Genomic DNA, 25,542 nt, shown 5'->3' with positions numbered 1-25,542 from the left:
GCACTTCACAGGCATACTACAGACACCCCCCAGGCACGATATTTAAAGGAATATTTCACTTTTTTTTTTCACTTTAATCGTCATTAAAATCAGTGCTGCCGCCAAAACGGCCATTTTTAAAAACATTTTAGGCATTGACCCATGTCCCCTGGGGCAGGAGCCAGGTCCCCAAACCCTTTTTAGGACAGCATCTTGCGTATTAGCCGTTAAAATTAGCACTTTTAATTTCGAACGTTCGAGTTCCATAGACTTCAATGGGGTTCTAAAGTTCGTACGAATTTGGGGTCCGTTCGAAAGTTCTGGTGCGAACCAAACCGGGGGGGGGTCGGCTCATCCCTACACTTTAATATGGATGTGTTGGCTTCCAATGTTCTATAGGCTGAACATACTAATTGTGGCTAATGTAGTGTTACCTCACCTAGTCTCACATTGTGGGCTAGTTGATTCCTTGTGTTGGCTTTCAATGTTCTATAGGCTGAAAATTCTAATTGTGGCTAATGTAGTGTTACCTAACCTAGTCTCACATTGTGGGCTAGTTGATTCCTAACTTCAACAGTTCTAATAGACAGGTTAGAAAATTGATATATCCCTTTCGGTATATACTCTGAGACAAGTTAGGGTTTTGTCAAGTCTTGAGGTGCGTAGAGACCAGATGCCATGGTTGTGTACCCTCACTTGAATCAGCCAATTGGGACATCCCCAATGCCTCATTCAAGAGACATATTGACTTTACTGTTTACACGTTTGATTTACAGAGAATCATTTTTCATTGACTATAGTAATATTTACTCTTTTTGTTCATGTGCCCTACCCTCTGATCAGATATTGCTAATACTGCATTAAGGTCATCATACACAAGTTGTATGACAAGTCAAAACCCATGTATTTCAATAGTCACCATTCTAATTGGTGCAACTCAAGTTGCAGCGACTCCAAAAAAGGTTTTTGCACTACTTTGTTATGACTTCGGTGCAGCTTGTTCTCACGTGGTTCTCACCGATTGCATGACATCACATTAAAAATCGCATTGCAAAGTTGCACTGTAAATCGGGTGACTTTCGGGTCACAATAGTGGAAACCTAGCCTAAAGAGTTACAAATCATTTCAGCAAAAACACTATCCCACCTTTTTCTTAGTCAATGCTTCAGACAAGAATAATGGTGTAGCAAAAAACTTCTTCATAAACATATAAATATCTATTCATATGATAAAAGATCCCATGGGATGCTATATACCGTTAACAGGTCATATTGAAGGCTTGTTCACTTTAATCTCCAATAAGGTGCACTACTTAGGTAGTCTTCATCTTGAACATGTTTACCACACTTAAAGCCCACATGGAAGGCACAATCATTTGTGGGGGGGGGGGGGGGGCCCTAATTTCTCAATTTGAGCACAGATTAATCTAATCGGAATATAACTTAAACAAATACCTAAGGTGGGTATGACATTGGCTAAACTATACCACTCATAGATCAAAGATGTATTTATTCAACCTTAAAGTGGTAATAAAGTCTTACATAAGCCCATTGAAGTGATGAAGAAAATCCTCCTACATAAGCTGTACCTGTTTGTCTTTGGCCCTTTCTCCTCTACAGATGGCATGGACATTCCCCTGTACACTCTCACAGGGAAACATGCACAGCTGAGGCTGTAAATCACTTTTTTTTTGCTGGGGGCAGGATCATCTCCAAGGATTGCATCAGGAAAAACAGAAATGACGCATGCATATAGCAAAGAAGTAGACAGGAATCACCCAAGTGCTATAGATTGAGCAAGTACACAGTACATGGGGACATACTGTACTTTGTTAATGTCTTTATTTCTGGGGTTTATAACCATTTTAGTTTTCTCAGTTACTTTTACTAAAATGCAAGATCACTCTTAGTGACAGTGACTTGGCTAGATATCCACAGCAACCTAAGAACATAGTAATGGTGCTTCAATTAATTATTGCTAAATGTTACTGTGCTATGTGAACCTCAAACACATCTATAAACACCATGATGATTCTACCTTCCCAATAAATCTGTGGGCTACATACAAAGCCACTGTTCAGGGGAATTTAATTTAATTTTACTGAGGGTAGGGCATCCACATTGTTTTCACACTATATCATACTGTCCGATTGTAAATTACAATCTTTACTGCAGGTATACAAATGCCAACCTGAATATATTGTTTGCAAGAAGCTTATTCCCCTTCATGACCAGGCCATTTTTTGAAATACAACAATAACTTACATTTTTGCCACTTTTTTGGCGACTGTGACACTAATACAGTGATAAAAAATATGCACTGTCATTGTGCTAATGACACTGGCTGGAAAGGGGTTAAACAGCAGGGGCGATCAGAGGGTTAACCGTGTGCCTAACCAGTGTTTGTGCACTGTGTGGGAGGTGCTTTTACTAGGGGAAGGCATTGATCCATGTTCCTGCTTTGCATGCACGCCCCAGAAGTGTTGGATCACATATTAGGTATGCAATCTGGTACAGAGCAGCCACCCTGCCACAGTATATGTGCCGTGGATGGTTGTAAAGGGGTTAGCCACTTCAAAGCCAGGCCAATTCTGACAATTCTCATGTACATGTAGAAATCTGCATTTTTTACTTAGAACCCCCAAACATTATATATGCAGTATATATATATATTTAAGCAGAGGTCCTGGAGAATAAAATGGTTGCTGCATTTTTCATGTCACACGATATTTGCACACATTTTCAGTAAAAAATACACTTGGTTTTTAGTGAACACAAGCACAATAGAGAACCCAATTTTCTAGTAAAATATAAAATATGATGTTATGTCGAGTAAATAGATAAAAAAACATCAGATCCAATCGAGATTGGTTTGATCAGATGTTTTACAAACCAATAATGGCTTGTAAAAAAAAAAAAAAGAACAAACTGGAAGTGACAAAGTCCTCATCACTTCTGGTTTCTGATATCACAGAGGGGAAGGAACAACAGAAATTCTTTTCTCTAGTGTAGAGAGATGGGAGAGATGTGAGAGCCTGCTAAAGACAGGAGGGAGGGACCTCCTTTTGCCACCTGAAAAGGTAATCAAGCGGCTGTATAGCCGTTTTGATCACTTTTACATAAAAAAAAAACAGTTAGCCCTTGTACACACGGTCGGAGAATCTGTCAGAATGAGTCTTATCGGACCGTATCGTCAGATAATCCGACTGTGTGTGATATGCATCGGACTGATTCCGTCCGAATCTCCGTCCGACCCAATTTTCCAACATGTTGGAAATATTTCCCGACCAACTGGGCCGGACGGACCTAATCCGATCATGTGTAGAGCATTTTCATCGGACCAAGTGCCAGGCATGCTCAGATCAAATTCCTACATCAAAGCTGTTGGCTACTAGCCTGAATGTAGTCCCATCGTAACGAAATTACGTCATCACGTTCTGAAAGATCGGATTTTTCGCCAACTTGGCCCGACCGTGTGTATGCAACAGTTTCGGACACAATCCGTCGGACTAAATCCGACGGATTTGGTTGGCAAAATCTCCGACCGTGTGTACGTGGGCTAACAGGGCTGTGATTGTAGCTTTAACCACAATCCTGGTATACCCACCTTACTAGGAGGAGATATATATATATATATATATATATATATATATATATATATATTTATGGTCGAAGCCCTATGGCCGATACGGATATGAACAAATAGACTTACCATAAGATTTACAACATGAAATGGACCTGAAGTGTGCCCTGGTCTGATGGTCGGTATACCAAAATAAGGGGGCATACCCTAGATTAGAAATGAATATTTTGTGAAGAGAAATGAATTTGAGAAATGCCCTGAAAAGGGGATGGGAGGGTGGGTGCCACGCACAGGAAACCAAAAAAGACCACAGGTGAACGGGCTGGTTAAATACCCCCGGGCTCCTCCCATAAATTCAGGCCACCATACTGGCCTTCCTACTTATGGTCGAAGCCCTATGGCCGATACGGATATGAACAAATAGACTTACCATAAGATTTACAACATGAAATGGACCTGAAGTGTGCCCTGGTCTGATGGTCGGTATACCAAAATAAGGGGGCAAAAACATTCAGGTAGGGGTGTAGTTTTATTAGTTTTAGCTTAATTAGTTGAGCAAGTTTGGTGAATGCTTGTGCCATTTCCACCCAAGGATTGGGGATGTACCGGGCGAGGTAGGCAGGGTTCCAACTGCTTAGTCTCTTAATGACGTGACTTGGGACCCATGCCAAGATGCTGCCAAGGGTGCTCCAATACTAAAGAGTGACCACGGTACGGACCGGGGTCAAGGTGTAGGCTGCGTAGAAGAACCCCACGTGTTTGGAAAACTGGCAGGTACACAAGTGTTAGCACGAAAAGGCAACAGGGGACTAGAGTTTACACGTTCCGGTAGGAGTGACAGTAGATGGTCGAGCATGGTTACTCGACACCAGGCACTGTTTGTTCTATAGAAATGGACGTCTATCCTGGAGCCAGATTGCTGGGTTTTAGATACTGCAAGGTGGAGGATGAAATGGTGTTGGTAGCGAGCCAAGTGACGACTGCACAGAACTTGGCCTGCGGGATTGCTGAAGGTGAACTTGCTGGGCCATCAGAACCTGTAGTAGGCTAAGTAACTGGCTGTTTGTATGAGCAGGCTGGGCAGAAGGCCAAATTGCGAACTAGTGAAGATAGTAGACCTGTCCCAGAAGATGACAGCCTGGAATGAACATACAATGGACATTAAACTGGTGCCGCCAAGATAACTGCAGCAGTCTGCGCAGGAAGGACATAACCGAGAGCGGTCCAGACCTGGCTTCATCAACAAGATCAACCTCGGCCCAGTTGTCGGTGGTGAAAGCCACGGCCTGTCCTGTCCTGACATGACCCCAGAGTCGAGAGGTTGTCATGACCGGGTATAGCTTGTAGAGGGAGGAAGTCCAGGTAAACCCAGGGTTTAGGAGTATCCCTGATGCCATGGTTCTGTAAACCAGTGGTGGCCAAAAATTGCAGCGAAGCCTGTGGAGGCTGCGGCATCTGTCACGACCAGGGGTGACAGGGGCATTGTAGATGGTATAAACCTCGCTATACCAATCCATGCAGCAAGGAACCTTCCGACATTGATAGGTCTACTATTGCCACGGTATCTAAATTAAGGATCTGAGAGGGGTCGTGTGTCCGTGAGAGGAAGATCAGGAGGTGTGACATAAAGATCGACCCTGGGAAATGGCCCGTATTGCAGATTTGAGCATTCGTCAGGTGGTGTCTGTGTAGAACCTGGCTGCCAGTGCTACTAATGATAAATTAGCTAGGCTGTGGAAAACCACAAAGGGCCAGGTAGATGGCCGCTTGGATGACTAGACTGGGGAATGTGCGAGGATTTTATATGTCCCTAAAGACGGCAGTTGTGATGGGCGAGCGTTTGCCGTTGGCTATGGGCTGATGCCTCTGGATGCCTCGTAGTGGGGATCTTACTGTATGGGCCGTAAAGACAGATGGCTCTCCGGGTCCTGTAAGGATAAGAAATGCTGAACGCTGGCTAGGTATAGCCTGACCGTGTCAACACGATCCTGGTGCAGGACGGAAGTTGAACTCAACTGTCCTAAGGGAGAGATGACAGACAGGAAACGGTGAGTGGCTTGTAAGAAAAAGCCACAGGAGACAAGTGGCCAATTAAGTGCTGCTGGAAATGACGTGTAGCCAGTTTGTGTGCCACTGAGAATGTGCTTACAAAAGAATGATTGCAAGAAGTTATGCCAAGTCGCGTGCCTTGGCATGATTGCAAAAGTTGTGTTTAAACGTGTGCTTGCGACAATTGCACGGGAGTTTGTCACTGGAGATGTGTTTGTAGTGACTGTGAGAAATTCGTGTTACCGCATGTGCTTGCGAAGACTGCAGGAGTTGTGCTTAAACGTGTGTTTGGATGCGTGCTTGCAACGATTGCAAGATGTTATGCCAAGATGCGTGCTTGCAACGATTGTAAGATGTTATGCTAGGATGCATGCCTGCCACGATTGCAAGGAGTTACACCAGGATGCATGCTTGCCATGATTGTAAGGAGTTATGCCAGGATGCGTGCCTGCAACGATTGCAAGGAGTTATGACAGGATGCGTGCTTGCAACGATTGCAAGGAGTTATGGTAGGATACAAGGGTAGCCAGGTCAAAAAAGACAGAAGTCCATCCAGTCCAACCACAAATCAAATAAATAAAGTATCGCACAACCCAACATACCCAATTCTACACCCACAGCTGATCCAGAGGAAGGCAAAAAACCCCAGCAGAGCATAGTCCAATTTGCTACAGCAGGGGAAAAAATTCCTTCCTGATCCCTCGAGAGGCAATCGGATTTTTCCCTGGATCAACTTTACCTATAAATATAAGTACCCCGTTATATTATGTACATTTAGGAAAGTATCCAGGCTTTTTCCTAAAGCAATCTATTGAGCTAGCCAGAACTGCCTGCTATCAATGATTGCAATAAGTTTGTGCCTGGACATTTGCTTGCAACGATTGCAAGAGGTCTATGCTCGAATGCGTGCTTGCAACGATTGCAAGAAGTCTATGCTTGGATGCGTGCTTGCAACGATTGCAAGAAGTCTACGCTTGGATGCCTGTTTGCAACGATTGTAAGAAGTCTACGCTTGAATGCGTACTTGCAACGACTGCAAGACGTCCATGCTTGAATGCGTGCTTGCAACGATTGCAAGAAGTCTATGTTTAAATGCGTGCTTGCAACGATTGCAAAAAGTCTATGCTTGGATGCGTGCTTGCAACGATTGCAAGAAGTCTACGCTTGGATGCGTGTTTGCAAGAATTGCAAGAAGTCTACGCTTGAATGCGTACTTGCAACGACTGCAAGACGTCCATGCTTGAATGCGTGCTTGCAACGATTGCAAGAAGTCTGTGCCTGGAAATGTGTTTGCAATGATTGCAGGGAGTGTATGCTTGGGTGCGTGCTAGCAGCGATTTGCAAGAAGTTGTTTCTTGGATGTGTATGAAACGAATCCTATATGAGTCGATCGCATGAAATAAATCTGATGAACCGTTTTAGAGTGTATGAATTTAATCTAATATAGATCAGACCGTGGAGAGTACGAAATGAACCCGGTACGAATCGATTTGCCGTTGAGGCGACTAGAATTGAAACGGGTTGTAGTGTGTATGAAAATGAAACTGAGACGTATCTTTGTAACTATATGTAACGAATCCTGATAGGAACTGGTCGTAAGGTGTATGAAAGGAAACCAACATGCATTGGATTGTGCGACTATCAGGGAGAGTAGCAGTGAGGCGAAGGTTTTAACGAACGAATCGAGACCCTCGGCTGAACTTCGAAGCACGAAGGATCGATCTATAGTGAGTGTCGGACTTGGAGGAATGACAGGCAACATGCGAAGGATACCTCTAATGCTGAAATGACGGGTGCGAACCAATGTATTGTTGGTATGAGTGGATCAGACTCAAGTGACAAGTGTGTGAATTGAATGAGTGAAATGTCTGCCCTGACATAGGCTGACAGCGATAAACGACGTTTCAGACGATAAGTGACGAGTTGAACTGTAGAGCATGTAATGAAATGCGACCGAGCCAATTGGGAACAAAACAACTGGAGCACACCAGAACGAATCGGTGCATCTCGGATGCGACCGTTTCGAATCGGGGCACAGTATATGACGGTCAAATTTATGAAATATGTGTTATGACAGAGGCATAAGTTGGTCGTGCCGCGACTGCGACTGATGATGAACCGAACTCTGGAGCATGCACTGAAATGAGGCTAAAGCACTGGGGCACACCGTAACGAATCAGTGCATCACGTATGCAACTGGATTCGAAATGGAGCGCGGTACGTGGCGGTGAAATTATTTTGATTGCCATGACAGAGGCACGAATCGATAATGCTGCTGTTGCGACTGACCGTTAATTGTACATGCTCTGGAGCATGTACTGAAATGTGGATGAAATACCTGGGGCGCACCGAGACGAATTAGCGCATGATGCGACTGGATTCGTATCGGAGCGTGATACGTGACAGTGAAATGATTTCCCATGACAGAGACATGAATCAGAGAACCAAAACCTGCAACCGACAATGAATCCTGACTCTGGAGCATGTACTGAAATTAGGCCGTAAACAACTGGGGCACATCGGAACGAATCGGTGCATCACGGATGCGACTAGATTAGAAACAGAGCGCGGTGAGTGACAGTGAAATGAGTGACAAAGTTTGCCATGACAGAGGCCCGAATCGGTCATGCCGCGATTGCAACTGACCACGAACGGGACTCTGGAGCATGTACTGAAATGAGGCCGAAAAATACCTGGGGCAAGCCGGAACGAATTGGTGCATCGTAGATGCGACTGGATTCGTATCAGAACATGATACATGACAGTGAAATGATTTCCCATGACAGAGGCACGAATCGGTGACTCAACAAATGGGACTCTGGAGCATGTACTGAAATGAGGCCGAAAAAACAACTGGGGCACACCGGGACAAATCGGTGCATTGTGGATGCGACTGGATTTGAATCGGAGCGCGGTAGGTGAGAGTGAAATGATTTGAAATGATCTGACATGGTTCGAAATGGTTCGGCCTTGACATGGCCCTGACCAGTGCCCACCAAATCCAAGAGAAACATCGATTAGTCTGTGGAGGATAAAACAGTGAGACACGCCTAAACGAAGCTGTGTCTTTGCGTCGGTGTGAGGTACACAAAAAACAAAGAAATGTTTGGTATGATAACGTAACGAGTAGTAGACAGACGTTGCGGCTGTGTGTAGGGTTTTACGAAAGACTCGCAAGTTTGATATCGAGGTTTTAGTGACGAGACATTTACAATGTATGAAATTACAAGTCAACCAAAAAAACCCTACCTGCGACAGCCGAATTGACGCGTTAGTACGGAAATTGCGAATGGGAACGAGGACCTTGAACAACTATGAAGCGGTAACTCACGGACGCTAACGAGTTTCGAAGAGTCGCCCTAGTGACGTCGTGCCGCGCACAGGAAACCGACAAAGACCACAGGCAGGCGGGCTGGTTAAATACCCCCCGGGCTCCTCCCATAAATTCAGGCCACCATACTGGCCTTCCTATATATATATATATATATATATATATATATATATATATATATATATATATATATATATACTTATGGCAGTATTGAGGCTCCATGGCTGTCTCTCAATTTAGCATTAATGGAACAGCCATAAATTTTACTCCTGAAAGATAAAACTGGGACTATTAAGTAATAAACTCTCACCTAAATTACGTTATTCTTCTATTTCAGAACATCACATCACAAAAGGACCTTACATCAAAATCCCTAGGTGGTTTTTCATAATTTTTTTTGGGCCTTTTAGTCCTTAAGCTGATATTCACGGTGATATCTCACATTTGTGGCGCAATCACCATTTACATATACATGCAAGACCAACATGGGCATTTCCATTTGCATATCAGCACAAGGGAGAGAAGTCACTTTAGTTTTTTTTATTTGATTTGATTAATTATTTGATTATTTTTTACACTGTTCCTTTCTTAATTTATTTTTGTGATCAACTTTATTGCTATGACAAGGGAAGAACAAGGGCTAAAGAATTGGAAGATTGGAATACTTGTTTTTACTTCTATTCAGGGGTATCATTAGAAAGATTCCACCTCCCCTCCCCACTTATTGGTTTCAAAATCAGTGAGTAAGACTAAATCTCACCACACTTGTTACAATCTGATTGTAGAATCTCCATTAAATCTACCAACAAGTATGTAATGCAATGGCCTGCCTGATTGTATAAAGACTGATTGAATAGCTTAGATCTAAAATTGGTTGTATTGGGATTGTATGTGTTGTTCAACCTCAATATGGTATTTGTTATCCTCATATATGTTTATGTCCATAAATATTTCAAGAAATGTAACCAATAGGGCCTTTTGGCAGGAACCTCCCTGCCCAATCACTCCCCTGCAGACCTGGGGAAGTAATGCTTACTCAAATACATCAGCCCTGCCTTGCAGCGTCAGTGCATGGGGATCAGCACCATCTATAGCCCAGGGACATGCAATGAAGTCAGTGGCTGGTGAGGCACTGGCTAGTATTAGAGCCACACACAGGTTATATATGTCACAATCGTTAGAGCGAGGGCAATAATTCTATCACTAGACCCCTTCTGTAAGGCTACTTTCACACTGGGGTGTTACGGGCGCTAGCAGTAAAGCGGCGCTATATTTAGCGGCGCTTTACCATCATTTTTAACCCCCACTAGCTGCTGAAAAAGGGTTAAAACTGCCCACAAAGCACTGCTGCAGCAGCGCTTTGCAGGCTGGTTTTTACCGCTGCCCCATTATTTTCTATGGGAAGGGGCGCTTTAGGAGCGGTAAATACACCACTTCTACAGCACTCCAAAGATGCGGCTTGCAGGACTTTTTTGACCGTCCTGCAAGCGCACTGATCCAGTGTGAAAGCCAGAGGGCTTTCACACTGGAGAGACAGCAGCGGCTGTTTCAGAGCACTTTTCAGATGCTATTTTTAGCGCTGTAGCACCTGCAAAGCGCCCCAGTGTGAAACGGGCCTTACTCTAAACATGTAACATGTAAACAAATTGGTGTCGCCTATGGAGATTTTTAAGTACTGAAGTTTGGCGCCATTCCTCGAGTGTGTGCAATTTTAAAGCATGACATGTTAGGTATCTATTTACTTGGCATAACATCATCTTTCACATTATGGAGAAAAAATTGGCTAACTTTTTTGTTTTTTTATTTTATATATTTATATATCCAAAAAAATAAAGCATTTGAAAAAGTGCTGCGCATATGTAATATAAAAAGTTGCAACGACCACCATTTTATTCCCTAGGGTATCTGATCTATCTATCTATCTATCTATCTATCACACATATATATATATATATATATATATATATATATATATATATATATATATATATATATATATTGTGGCAGCACGCAGGTAAAATCACCTGGTTGTATTCAGGATGGGAAATATGTGTGTCCTAGATTCAGGCTTTATGCAGACTTTTACAATTAGAGGGGAAGAGTTAATGAGCCCAGCTGAAGTAAGTGGGCTCATTAAGACCTCTACAAAAAACCCCAGCATGCATAGGGAGATGCTCCATCCTGGAACCAGTTTTGTGTGTATAGACTGGGGAGTCTGAGATCTGTTCTGTGCGGTGAGTTAACGCCTGTGTGGCAAACCCCTACAATAGAGACAGGGACTGGGGCAGCACAAGGCTGCACCCAGTTGTTAGACAGGGAGTCTACGTGTGTAGTTAGAGGTCAAGCTGACCAGGATTTATTTTCTTGTTTTATTTTGTTTGGCTGTTATATGTATCACTGCATGTAGCCTAAATAAATCGGACCTTTTGTTTTTTGCACCTACACCGCTGTCTGCTGTGCCTGACTTTGTGTTGTGAACCCATCCAGGGGGTCACACACACCCGCTACCGAGCGAACCCCCTCACAGTTGGTGGAGAATTTTGGCAGTTTTTTTTTTTTTTTTTGTTAAGGCCAGCATGGAGGAGATACTGAGACAGCTGGCTCTAGCAAATGCAAACCAGCAGCAAGCAAATGCAAATCAGCAGCAAACAAATGCAGCTTTACAAAAGAGCCTTGCAGCTCAACAACAAGCCCAGCAGCAGGCAAATGCAAATCAGCAGCAGACAAATGCAACTTTGCAGCAGAGTTTGGAAGCTCAGCAACAAGCCCAGCAGCGATCTGAAGCCCGCTTCATAGACCTGTTGCAGAAGCAAGAGCAGAATTTTCAACAGCAAATAGAGACATTGATACAGCAACGTCCGCAGACCAATGAAGCAAGTGGGTACAATAATACCGCAACCTTTGGTGTGAGCCGTTTACTGACAAAAATGACTGGAGAGGATGATCCGGAGGTGTTTTTGACCACATTTGAAAGGACTGCTGAAAGGGAAAAGTGGCCTAAGGAGCAATGGGCTGGACTGGTGGCCCCTCTGTTAACTGGGGAATCGCAGAAAGCTTATTATGACCTAGAGCCTGACCAAGCAAAAGACTATGTGGTGCTAAAAGCAGAAATATTGGCACGGCTGGGTGTCACCCTGGCAGTCCGGGCTCAGCGTGTGCATAACTGGACTTTTCAGGTTGGAAAACCTCCCAGGTCTCAAATGTATGATCTCATTCACCTGAGCAGGAAGTGGCTGCAGCCAGAGATTTTGACCGCACCAAACATTGTGGAACGTGTGGTTATGGATCGTTTCCTGAGAGCTCTTCCTACTGCCATCCAAAAATGGGTAAGCCATGGAGACCCAGAAAATGCAGATAAACTTGTGGATCTGGTTGAGAGGTACTTGGCTACAGAGAACTTGACCACCTCTTCCAGGGACTCACGGACTTTCCCCCCTAAGACCAGATCATCCCCAGTGGCGGGTAAGATGACTCCAAGGGGTGAGGGTGGAGAGAGTGAGAGGGTGGGAGTTCTACCTAAGGTCTGGCGGGAGCAGCCCAGGAAGCCCATGCTGCAAGAGGCAGTGAAAAAAATTATTTGCTACCGCTGCCGGCAAGAGGGACATATTGCAGCCAATTGCCCAGTTGTGGATGAGCCTATGCAATGTGACTTTATAAGGGAGAGACGTCAGTCGCTGTTTGCTACAGTTGCATGCACTGCCATTCGGGGACCTGAGAAACATTTATGTAAAATGTGTATTAATGGTAGACATGTTGATGTGTTGCTAGATTCAGGTAGCCTGGTAACATTGATAAAAGCTGAATTAGTTACTACAGAGGTCTCTGGGAAGAACAGGGTGGCTGTTATTTGTGTGCATGGGGACACCCGAGAGTATCCTGTAACTTCAGTGTTTTTTGAGACCCCCAAAGGTAACCTCTCTCATCAGGTGGGGTTAGTGTCTCAGTTACCACATGATGCTATTGTGGGAAGGGATTTTCCAAAATTCTGGGAACTCTGGGATTGTCCTGAGGCCCCCATTGGTGCCCCTATAAACCAGGAAGATGACCAGAATTCCTCTGGGAGTGGTGAGGACTCTCCTGAATTTCCCTTGTCGGTATTGGCGGGGGAAACTCGAGAAACTGGGGAGGAGCCAACATCCTCAGATGAAAACATGCCGTCTGTGGAGTTTTCGGATCTTGAGGTTCACAAGGAAAATTTTGCCACAGAACAGTTAAAAGACCCCACCCTAATAAAGGCACGGGAAAATGTGGTGAAAATAGATGGCGAGTTAGTGAACCCAGATAAGACTTGCCCTTATCCTTACTTCACTATGGAAAGGGACCTGCTATATCGAGTGGCTCAAAGGGCAGAAGAAACCATTGAGCAACTTGTAGTGCCCAAACCTTACAGGAAGTTGGTGTTAGAATTGGCTCATGGACACATTCTGGGAGGTCATCTGGGGACAGAGAAAACCAGAGAGAGGGTATTGCAGAGATTCTATTGGCCTGGGGTCATGAAGGAAATAGAAAATTATTGTTCCTCCTGCCCTGTGTGTCAGAAGTCGGCACCTATGCCACATTTCCGTAACCCACTGGTACCTCTTCCTATTATTGAGGTCCCCTTTGAGAGGATCGCAATGGATTTGGTAGGTCCGATAATGAAGTCTGCTAGGGGGCATCAGTACATTTTGGTTATATTGGACTATGCCACCCGTTATCCGGAAGCTATTCCTCTCCGAAATACCTCGGCCAAAACCATAGCCAAAGAGCTATCCCTTGTTTTTAGCCGCGTGGGTATTTGTAAGGAACTGCTTACGGACCAAGGTACACCCTTTATGTCCCGGGTTATGAAAGAATTATGCAAGTTGTACAAAGTGAGGCAATTGCGTACATCTGTGTATCACCCCCAAACAGATGGGTTGGTTGAAAGATTCAACAAAACCCTAAAACAAATGTTAAAGAAGGTGGTGGATAGAGATGGAAAGAATTGGGATTGTCTAATACCCTATCTGATGTTTGCCATTAGGGAGGTACCCCAATCCTCTACGGGTTTCTCACCCTTCGAGTTGCTCTATGGGAGACACCCAAGAGGGCTGCTGGATATCGCCAAGGAAACTTGGGAAAATGAGAGTTCTCCTCACAGGAGTGTGATTGAGCATGTCGCCCTGATGCAAGATAGAATTGCACAGGAAATGCCAATTGTAAAGGAACATTTAACCCAAGCGCAGTTAGCACAGCAGAGAGTGTACAACCGTGGGGCCAAGACACGTACTTTTTCCCCGGGGGATAGGGTCTTGGTGCTAGTCCCTATGGTTGAAAGCAAATTTAAGGTCCATATGAAGTAATTGAAAAAATTAGTGAGGTGAACTACAGGGTTAGACAGCCAGGAAGGCGAAAGCCGGAGCAGATCTATCACGTCAATCTGCTGAAAGCCTTGAGGGATAGGGAATCCCTAGTCTCAGAGACTTTGTCACAAGTACAGCCTGATTGCTTAGTTCCTGAGGTTGGAATAGCAGACACCTTATCGAAACCCCAACAACAGGAGGTTAAAGAGTTTGTACTTCGTAACAAAGAGATTTTCTCTGAGCTTCCGGGACAAACATCTGGCGTAGAGCATGACATTATCACCCCGCCAGGAGAAAGGGTAAAACTAAAACCTTATAGAATACCAGAGGCCCGACGGGAGGCAATACGTGGGGAGGTTCAAAGGATGCTGGAATTGGGTGTGATAGAGGAGTCCCAGAGTGACTGGTCCAGTCCTATTGTACTAGTGCCCAAACCTGATGGGAGCTGGCGGTTTTGTAACGATTTTAGACAATTAAATAAAGTTACAAAATTTGACACCTACCCCATGCCACGTATAGATGAGTTGGTTGACCGGCTGGGAACAGCCCGATATATGACAACTCTTGATCTCACCAAAGGGTATTGGCAAATTCCCCTGGCCGAGTCGGTTTGTAACCCCAGATGGGGCATTCCAATATAAGAGAATGCCGTTTGGGTTACAGAATGCACCAGCAACATTCCAGCGGAAAATGGATAAGATTCTGAGGCCCCATCATAAATATGCTGCAGCTTACCTGGATGATGTGATTATCCATAGCACAGACTGGGTCTCACATTTGCCAAAAGTACAAGCAGTCCTAGACTCTATCCGGGAAGCTGGGTTTACGGACAATCCAAAGAAGTGTACCATTGGACAGGAGGAGGCCAAATATCTTGGGTACACTATTGGGAGGGGGGTGATAAAACCCCAAGTCAATAAAGTCGAGGCCATACAGAGTTGGCCACGTCCCAACAGCAAGAAACAGGTACGAGCCTTTCTGGGAATCGCTGGCTATTATCGACGATTCATTCCCCATTTTGCTTCTCAGGCTGTGCCCCTCACCAACCTGACAAAAGGGAAAGAGTCGGTTATGGTTAAATGGTCCCCAGAGGCTGAGGAAGCATTTCAGTCCTTAAAAACAGCCTTATGTAGCCAGCCAGTGTTGTACTCACCAGACTTCTCTAAGGACTTTGTTGTACAAACTGATGCATCAGACGTTGGGTTAGGAGCAGTGTTATCCCAGGTCTGGAACGGGGAAGAGCACCCAGTCATTTACCTCAGGAGGAAGTTGAAGTCCCATGAGGTAAATTACTCCACGATTGAGAAGGAATGTTTAGCAGTGAAGTGGGCTCTAGATTCCCTTCGGTACTATCTGCTAGGTAGGCACTTTGACCTGGTGACTGATCACGCTCCTTTAAAGTGGATGGCTCAAAACAAGGAGACCAATAGAAGGGTAAATAGGTGGTTCCTGGCCCTACAGGAATTTAACTTTACAGTTAAGCATCGCCCTGGTGTTAAAATGGGGAATGTGGATGCTTTGTCTCGGATACATGCGTGTCTGGCTGCTTGTGTTACAACCCCAAGGTTGAAACAAGAGGGGGGGGGGTATGTGGCAGCACGCAGGTAAAACACCTGGTTGTATTCAGGATGGGAAATATGTGTGTCCTAGATTCAGGCTTTATGCAGACTTTTACAATTAGAGGGGAAGAGTTAATGAGCCCAGCTGAAGTAAGTGGGCTCATTAAGACCTCTACAAAAAACCCCAGCATGCATAGGGAGATGCTCCATCCTGGAACCAGTTTTGTGTGTATAGACTGGGGAGTCTGAGATCTGTTCTGTGCGGTGAGTTAACGCCTGTGTGGCAAACCCCTACAATAGAGACAGGGACTGGGGCAGCACAAGGCTGCACCCAGTTGTTAGACAGGGAGTCTACGTGTGTAGTTAGAGGTCAAGCTGACCAGGATTTATTTTCTTGTTTTATTTTGTTTGGCTGTTATATGTATCACTGCATGTAGCCTAAATAAACCGGACCTTTTGTTTTTTGCACCTACACCGCTGTCTGCTGTGCCTGACTTTGTGTTGTGAACCCATCCAGGGGGTCACACACACCCGCTACCGAGCGAACCCCCTCACAATATATATATATATATATATATATAATTTTTTTTTGGGGGGGGGGGATTTTTGAGTCATTTTCTAGCAAAAAAATATAATTTTTACATGTAGGATAGAAGTGTCAGAATTGGCCTGGGGTGGCAAGGGGTTCATTACCATAAGTAAGTAATATTCAAATATTTATGATATATTGTTTTTAAGGTAATTAACTACTATATTTTCAAAAACTGTAAACTGTACTCAAGCAGGTGGTTTAATGGACAAAATAAGTTATAACTTCAAACCAGTAATTTCACAGTAAATAGATACACACACATATATATATATATATATATATATATATATATATATATATATATATATATATATATATAACATATAGCATAATATATGATTTAGCTTGATGAAAACAGTACCTTTTCAGCATGCAGCAGATTTTCCCTCTTTCCCTCTGTGTGAGAAAAACATGGGATTATGGGTAAATCTTATACCCATAAACCCATGTTTTTTCCTTCTAGTTAAGAGGGCTGGGCTGGAAGGGAGCATGTGTCTTTTAGACACTTGTCCCTTTCTATGACACTGCAGTGAGAGAACAGCCTTCACTGCAGCATTTTTATTGGACAGCTTGTTCCAATGGTGCTTTACCATTGGTCCAAGGCTCTGTCCATTAAGCTCAGTGCCTCTGACAATAAGTGAGAGGCACTGCAAGCTCATCCTCAGTGTGCTGCAAAGTGTGCCAGCTTGTATTTAAACTGGCAGCTCTGTATGTAGCTTCTAACTGGAGCCCCAAATGTTGACCAGTGGTGGGGTAGGACTTCAGCTACCTACTCCCCAAATTAGGGGTCTCTGTGATTCCAGGTCTCTGAGCTACGACCCTCAAAGTTCAATAATTTTTTTTGTTTTGTTTTTTGCTATTTTTATTTTTTTTGTTCATGGCTCTTCCTCCCCTGACTGCATGTCCCTGTTATAGCCTGACCCTCTACAGACACAATCATCTAAAAGCTGTTCACTGGTATCTCATCCTGCCCAGATATACACAGAGCTTTAATAATCAGAAACAGCAGTCTGATACAGAGGGGTTGGTTTAATAAAACTGGAGAGTGCAATATCTGGTACAGCACTGCAAAGAAGCCAATCAGCTTAAAGGTTTCTTGTCAAAACCTAATTGAACAAGATGAAGTTAAAAGCTATTGTTAGCATGCACAGCTGCACCAGATTTTTCACTCTCCAGTTTTAGTAAATCAACTCAAGCCTTCCATAAGTTTCCTAAAACAAAGATTTAATTATTTGTGTCTGTGTCTCTGTTGCAGACATTGCCTCACTTCCTGTCTGATAAGACCACTGCCACCAGAACAGTAAGTTAGGGGAAATCTCTAACTAAAGCTAATAATAATAATTATTATTATTAGTAGTAGTAGTAGCAGTAGTTTTAATATAAATAGTAGAAGTAATGTTTTGGATTGCACAGTGAGTAAAAAACAGAAACATATTTGGATCAACTGTGGACATCTGGGTTAGCTGTGGGTTTGGGGTTTTTTGACCAAGGATTTTGTTTATTTTTTGTCCATAAGTTAAACTATATGGACATGTGTCTTATTTCAACCTAACTATGAAACTATGTATATAGATCATGTTAGCAACATTAGACTTTGCATATAGAACTCTATTATATTCAGTTAATGATCTTAACATGAACAGTAATTCAATTCAATCATAGCATGGAAAAATTGTATTAACAATGGAATGGAAATGTAATGGAAAAATGGACAATAACATATTCATTAATTTTGTAAATTACACGTTTGGTAAAACACAATTATGTCACACAAAAAAATGTACTCATGACATTTGAAATTTAAATTTACTCTCATAATAATTGCAGTTGTTTTAAATCAGAACAGCACATAGCCATAAAGTTTAACAATACTTTTACTTTAAGGAATGTTATATATTTACAAAACCTTTGTGTTAAGGTTTTGTATTGAACATATACTGTATTATCCTAAGAATATATACATATTGTTGAAATTTTGACTGTAAATTAAAGTATGTGTTTGTATAATGAGAAAAATAATGTATTGAATAGCTGTTTCTAATTATTAACTGACAGTTCAGTTCAACATTCATGTAAGGATAACTGTCAATTAGAAAAACAATCACAGCATTTAATTGTGGAAGTGAACAGACTTTAAATAATATTCTATATTGACAAACCTTATTTATTACATTATTTTATACTTGTTTAGGTAACTGTTTTCCTCTTCAGCATTAATCAGACTATGTAAGTATGAATGATAAGTGTATTTACAAAAGAGTATACTGCTAATGTGACAACTTAATATAATGTGACGTGATAGCAAATTATTACTACTGCAAGCATCGACATACAGCATAAACTTAAATGTAATACATTGTTGTTAGATAAGTCTAATAATTCTATGTAAAGATGCACATGTTAGATTTGTAGTTCAGAGTGTTTGAAGAAATATAATAGTATTACATACTTACACATTTTTAGCCTGTAGATGTTTAATTAAAATCCACATCCTCCATGCTCCTTCCAGTAAAAAGCTCTAGTGTTCTGTTTAACAAAACTCCCAGTACTTTACTGCTTACTATTTTGGGTGTACTGGGTGGTAAACATGGAACACAAGGACTTTTGTGTTTAACATAATAAGCTTTTCTGATGTTCATTCAGCTCATTAGATTGAAATGCAGAAGGCTTCTACAAGCAAAGTTCAAGCTTAAAAAGAAGACTTTGCTTGTGTGTTATACATGTTTGCATGTTGTGAACTGAATGATACTGTCCTCTATTTGACTTTTGTCGCAAAACTACTTGTCTTGCTTTGTGGCATCTCAAAAGTGAACAAACCCAGCACTGACTGCTGTAATTAAGATGAGTACATTATATACAGTTACAGTATATTGTTGTAAGAAATATAAATAATCTACTGTAAATTTGATTAGAAAAGTACAGAGCTGAATTATCTGCATTATTATGTGCATTACCAAGTATAATTTATTTTCAAAGTATTTGTGAAGTGCCATGCACTTTCTCAGGACTGCTATGACACAAATTTACTGAAAGTCTAGCACTCATTACCACTGTCTAATTTTCTCACTTTAGAACTACTCCTCCAAAGCACAGTAGAACCTCGATTTTAACCCTTTCGTGACTAAGCCTATTTTTGGCATTTGGTGTTTACAAGTTAAAATCCATAATTTTGCTAGAAAATTACTTGGAACCCCCAAACATTATATATTGCATTATATATTGCAACAATCGCCGTTTTATTCTCTAGAGTCTCTGCTAAAAAAATATATAATTTTTTTAGCAGAGACTCTAGAGAATAAAACGGAGATTGTTGCAATATTTTATGTCACACTGTATTTGCGCAGTGGTGTTTTAAATGCAACTTTTTGGGAAAAGGGACACTTTCATGAATTTAAAAAAAACGAAACAGTAAAATTAGCCCAAGTTTTTTGCATAATGTAAAAGATAATGTTACACTGAGTAAATAGATACCAAGCATGTCACACTTTATAATTGCACGCACTCGTGGAATGATGACGGTACCTAAAAATCTCAATAGGCGACACTTTAATTATTTTTTTACGGTTACCAGGTTAGCGTTACAGAGGAGGTATAGTGCTAGAATCGTTGCTCTTGCTCTGACGATCGCGGCGATGCCTCACATGTGTGATTTGAACACCGTTTACATATGCGGGCGCGACTTCCGTATGCGTTTTCTTTGCTTTGCGAGCTTGCGGGGACGGCGGGCGCTTTAAAATGTATTTATTTATTTTAAAATGAATAAATAGTTTTTTTTTTTTAAAATAGAAATAAAATGTGATCACTTTTATTGCTGTCACAAGGAATGTAAACATCCCTTGTGACAGTAATAGGTGGTGACAGGTACTCTTTATGGAGTCTGAAAGACCCCCAATCCCTCCTTTTCTTTCTTTTTCAAATATTTTATTGAATATAATGCAATAAAAAGAGTCATACAATAGATTTATAGTTAAGTAGAATGTATAAAAGTGTGAAATGAGGCTTCTCAGTATATTAACAGGAGGTGAATACTATAATAACAGTCATGTAATTTGGGATATATTAGTTTAACACATTTTAGCTAAAGATAAACATGTATAAAGTTTAATAACTGGATTAGATACATAGTAAAAATTGTAGTTTCAAAGTTTAGGGTTGAAGGAGATTTGGTATAATATAGGGTAAAAGAAAGGTTGTTACCAGGAAGGTATAGAGAGGTAAGTAGATAATTCAGGGCCAAGATCCAACCATGTGGCTTGGTTATTCCCTGAATAAAAGATACTTAATTAAACCATCCCTAAAATCTCCTCTATAGTAATAACATTAGGAAATATATAACTCATTAATTTAGCTTGTACCTCTATATATAGTAAAAGGAGAGGGTGTGGGGAAAGCAAGGGTGGGGGGAGCATATATAAGGGTTGTGGAGGGAGGAGACCACTCCGAAAGAAAATGGTATGTTAATAAATTCTACATGTAACATAGGGCGTAAGATATATGTTTGATTAGTTGTTTCATGAGAATATAAGAGATTGGCCTAGTAGTGTTCAATCCAAGGAAGCCATAATGATTCGAACATGGGAACTTTATCTAGTACGGTTGCCTCTATTTTAGCATGAATCATGGCTTGCGTTACTCTATGTTTGAATGATACCATGCATAAAGTGGGTGTTTTCCAGGCTTTTGCAATATTTTGTTTGGCAGCCGTGGTTATCGATAATAGAAGTTTAAATTGGTGGTGAGTTAAAGTTTGAGGTTTATTATTCAGGAGTGCTACCGTAGGGTCTGGTTCTACTGTGGTTTTGAAAATGATAGAAAGAATTTTGATTATTTCTGACCAAAAAGCTCTGACTATGGGACAATCCCACCAAATGTGTAAGTGTGTGCCTAAGTCAGCACATCCTCGAAAGCAGTTATCTGGGTATTGCGGGAGGAATTTTGAAATCCTAGCAGGTACTAAGTACCATCTAGAAAGCACCTTATAGTTAGTTTCTGAAGCTACTATATTCGGGGAGGCCGATCTAGTAGCCTGCCATATGTAAGTCCAGCTTAGTTTGTCTGGTTGAAGATTTAAATCATTTTCCCATTTAGATGTATAGGTTAGAGGGGAAGAGGTTGTATGCGATAATAGTTGGTTGTACAGATTTGAAATGAGCCCTCGTTTGTGAGGATCAGATTTGCAAGCTTGTTCAAAGAAAGTGAAGCTTGGGGCAGATGGATTTGAAGGAGTGTTTTGGATTAGAAATTGTTTTATTTGTAAGTAACTAAATGTTTCTTTTTGAGGTATAGCATGTGTTTTTTGTAATGCAGCAAAAGGGGTAATAGAAGAGGATTCATAAAAGTGATGAGAACGGGTTAATTCTGCATTTGACCAAGTAAGGAAAGATGATGGAGAAGTCCAGGCAGGATAGAAAGATGGGTTATTAAGGAAGGAAAGAAGGGGGTTATGTTCGGATCGGAGACCAAAACGAGCTCTTAGTCTGTACCAAATTAAAAGGCTATGCATAGTAATAGGGTTAGTAATTGCTCGGCGTTGTGCTGGTGGGAGCCAAAGAAGGTTTGCAGTTGATAAAGGATCACATTCTACTGATTCAATTATAACCCAAAGGGGAATTTCTTTTGTAGTGTGGTATTTAGGTAACATGGCTAATTGGGCAGTATAATAATCCAATCCCTCCTTTACACTTCAAAGTATTCAGATCGCTGAACCGTGTTTACTATTAGGAGACTGGAACGAAGCCGATTACCGAAGCCGATGGGCTACCTATTGAAGACATGCACTCCCATTGCAGCCTACTGTTCACCATCTGATCTACATGGGTATAGCCCCCTCAGTTCCCGGGCGGGATATTCTTAGCCTACCCCTTGCTATTCACATCATATGTGTACAGTCTAAATCTATCAGTAAATCAATTTCTGAAGGTTATCATTATTTGCCTGTTTCTCCAAATATTATATACTTTTTATTGGCAGTTGGTGACCACTTAGCTATAATGTTGCTTATACATATGCCTTTCTTATGCCCTGTACACAAGGTTAGAAATTCCAATGGAAAAGGTCCGATTGGATTATATTGTCGGAAAATCCAATTGTGTGTCGGCTCTATCAGACTTTTTCTACCAGAAATTCCAACAGAAAAAATTTGAGAGAAGGATCTCAAATTTTCTGACAAAAAATGTTGTCCGATCGTTTGTAGAGAATTCCGATTGGACAAAGTGCCATGCATGCTCAGATCAAATTACGAGACCAAAGCTATTGGCTACTAGCCTCAACATAGCCCAGTTGTAACAAACGAACGTCATCACGTTCCGAACGATCGGATTTTCCGACAACTTTGTCCGACCGTGTGTATGCAATACCAGTTTAGGATAAAATCCGTCTGAAAAAATCAGATGGATTTTGTTGTCGGAATGTCTGACCATGTGTACAAGGCATTATAGATACACAGATTGCACCCGCTCCTGAGGAAGTTAATTCTTTCACGAAATGCGCAAAGCATTAGGATGCAATCTTGACTGTATCTATCATGAATTCAGTTAACTACCAATCACCATAGGTCATCAATTCAATAATGTTCAGTAGCTATCCCTATTTTGGCATTATTTTGTGTCTGTATAGTTTCTACTAGTACACAACTTATGAATGTTATGGTTTCAATGCTATGCTGCTGTGTGCAACTATCTGACCCATGCTTTTCATTTTGTATCATTTTTTGGCTGGAATGTACTCTAAATAAACGTTTGTTCTTATATTTTTTGTTATTTATGCTTATACAATAGATATACTGTATATGTACCTTTTCTACCAGTGGATATATGCCTAATATAAAGTCCCATGTTTGTTCCCCTCTTCATATGTATCGCATATAGGAATAGAGGTATGCTACCATATTGCCTCATATAAAGTCCCAAACCCTTCCTCCCATTGTTCATAACATGTTTATTATTAAAAAAATAAAAATAAAATAACAAATGTTACAATCACTTTAATTCTATATTTGCAGTGCAAAGTGTCAGAGGTCACACTGATACAAATCTACAGTATAAGGGCCTTTAGAAGGCATTATAAAATAGCCTCTGTTCATTATGCAATTCCATATACAGTATTTTACTGAGTTATATACACTTACTTGCTATCTTGAATCTAAATCATTATAATTCTATATATTCTAAAATATTTATCTCTCTCCATTCGCATCAGATGGGGATACTTTGCACTGCTACAGCTGTACCTTTCTCCATCTGAGCTCTGACGAAAAAAGAAAAAAAAATCCACTTCTTTTGCCTACTGCCTCATGTATCACATAAATGTGACTGTAATCATGTCTCAGAATAGATGCACGTTCTGTTCATAGATATGGAACAACTGTTCTTTCTTTGTTACCCAGCTAAAAGCAGGGAAAAAAAATAAATTCTAAAGCAATAAACACCATACACATTATATGTGGATGAATTATGATGATTAGTTCACTGTCTAGAGATGTGGCTCTGGTTGCACCTTCCCTGCTTATACACCAAAGGTCATGCACAGTCTACCTGTCTATCAACCTGATCAAACAAGATGCTTAGAGCAACATTATGATGGCCATAAGGGATTTTCAAGAGTCTCTTTCATTTTAATGACACTTCTATTATCATCTCATATAACTAATGCATCAGTTACATTTTTTTTCAATAAGCATTCTTGAAAACAAGCCCACATACTGTATATAACTGGTCATCAAAGCAGCAGTTCATTAACAAAATAATAATGTTGTATAGGGTGAATAAACTAAAATTGTATAAACATAAGTTTATATCCTTGTAAATGTTAAAGTAGAACTATTGCCAAAACTTTTTTTTTCATTTTGGATAGAGCAAGGAACGGTTATAACCCTTTTCAGATATTTTTTTCACCATCTGTGTCCCAATGCTGAGATTTCCTTTTCCTTCCTGTTTTATAGCCAAACAGGAAGTGAGAGGAAATCCTTGCAAAATGAAGGGGATCCGTTAGGGACCCCCAGGTCACCAGATCTAGTGTCCCAATTGGAAGATTTCCCCTCTATTACTTTTCTGGGGACAACCCAAAATGTGGGATTTTCTTTTACTTTTGCTTTTAATGATAATGGTAAATAGGACAAATAGAGAGGTTGAATATCCTTAATGGGGGCACAGACAACAATAAATATATTTTCTAATCCATCTCCACTCTATCCAAAACTAAATAAAAGTGTTGCCTTTAGTTATACTTTAAGTATATTATGAAAATCATTGTTTCTTAAAAAAAAATTTGGGACCGTTCCAAGGATAACTTAAAGTGATTGTACACTCTCGTTTTTTTTTTGTTAAAAATACCAGCCTGTATCCTCCTCTTCTTGGATCCCTCTTCAGTGCACCTGGTCCCTCCCTCTTGTTGAGTGCAACAACAGCAAGCAGTTTACAGCGGCCCAACACCCTCCCTCTTTCTCTTTTCATTGGCTGACTGACTGATTGACAGCACCAGGAGCCAATGGTGCTGTGCTGCTATCTCAGCCAATGAGAAGGGGAGTCCCGGCCAGCAGAGACACTCCTGCTATATTGCTGGATAGAGATTGGGCTCAGGTAAGTATTAGGGGGGCTGAGGGGGGCGGTTGCACACAGAAGTTTCTTTATCTTACTTAAGGATGAGCCGAACACCCCCCCTGTTCGGTTCGCACCAGAACCTGCGAACAGACCTAAACTTTGTGTGAACTTTAGAACCCTATTAAAGTCTATGGGATTCGAACATTCACAATCTAAAGTGCTAATTTTAAAGGCTAATATGCAAGTTACTCTCCTAAAAAGTGTTTGGGGACCTGGGTCCTGCCCCAGGGGACATGGATCAATGCAAAAAAGAGTTTTAAAAATGGCCGTTTTTTCGGGAGCAGTGATTTTAATAATGATTAAAGTGAAACAATAAAAGTGTAATATTCCTTTAAATTTCGTACCTGGGAGGTGTCTATAGTATGCCTGTGAAGGGGCGCATGTTTCCCGTGCTTAGAACTGTCCCTGCACAAAGTGTCATTTCGCAAGGAAAAAAAGTCTTTTAAAATCACTCCCGAAAAAACGTCAGTTTTTAAAACTTTTTTTTGCATTGATCCATGTCCCCGGGGCAGGACCCAGGTCCCCAAAC

The 25,542-nt window shown here is 41.4% G+C and overlaps 1 protein-coding gene across 3 annotated transcripts in view; it reads right to left on the bottom strand.

Annotated features, from left to right (window-relative positions):
• LOC143997028 (cadherin-19-like) overlaps positions 1 to 19,112 on the bottom strand; it is a 228,743-nt gene extending 209,631 nt beyond the window's left edge. Inside the window, exon 1 of one of the 3 annotated variants that reach the window (XM_077492387.1) lies at positions 18,870 to 19,112. The gene's annotated coding sequence lies outside the window, so the exon portion shown is untranslated. Of the gene's footprint in view, positions 1 to 18,865 lie in introns of all 3 variants that reach the window. The other 2 variants (XM_077492386.1, XM_077492385.1) reach the window with 2 other exon arrangements.
• Positions 19,113 to 25,542: the final 6,430 nt, after the last annotated feature.

This window comes from Lithobates pipiens, unplaced genomic scaffold, assembly GCF_037356315.1.
Source record: "Lithobates pipiens isolate NorthernLeopardFrog02 unplaced genomic scaffold, aLitPip1_a1.2 Scaffold_19, whole genome shotgun sequence".
Classification (NCBI taxonomy): domain Eukaryota; kingdom Metazoa; phylum Chordata; class Amphibia; order Anura; family Ranidae; genus Lithobates; species Lithobates pipiens.
Note: the sequence above shows the minus strand (reverse complement) of the source record. Positions and strands in the feature narration are given on the sequence as shown.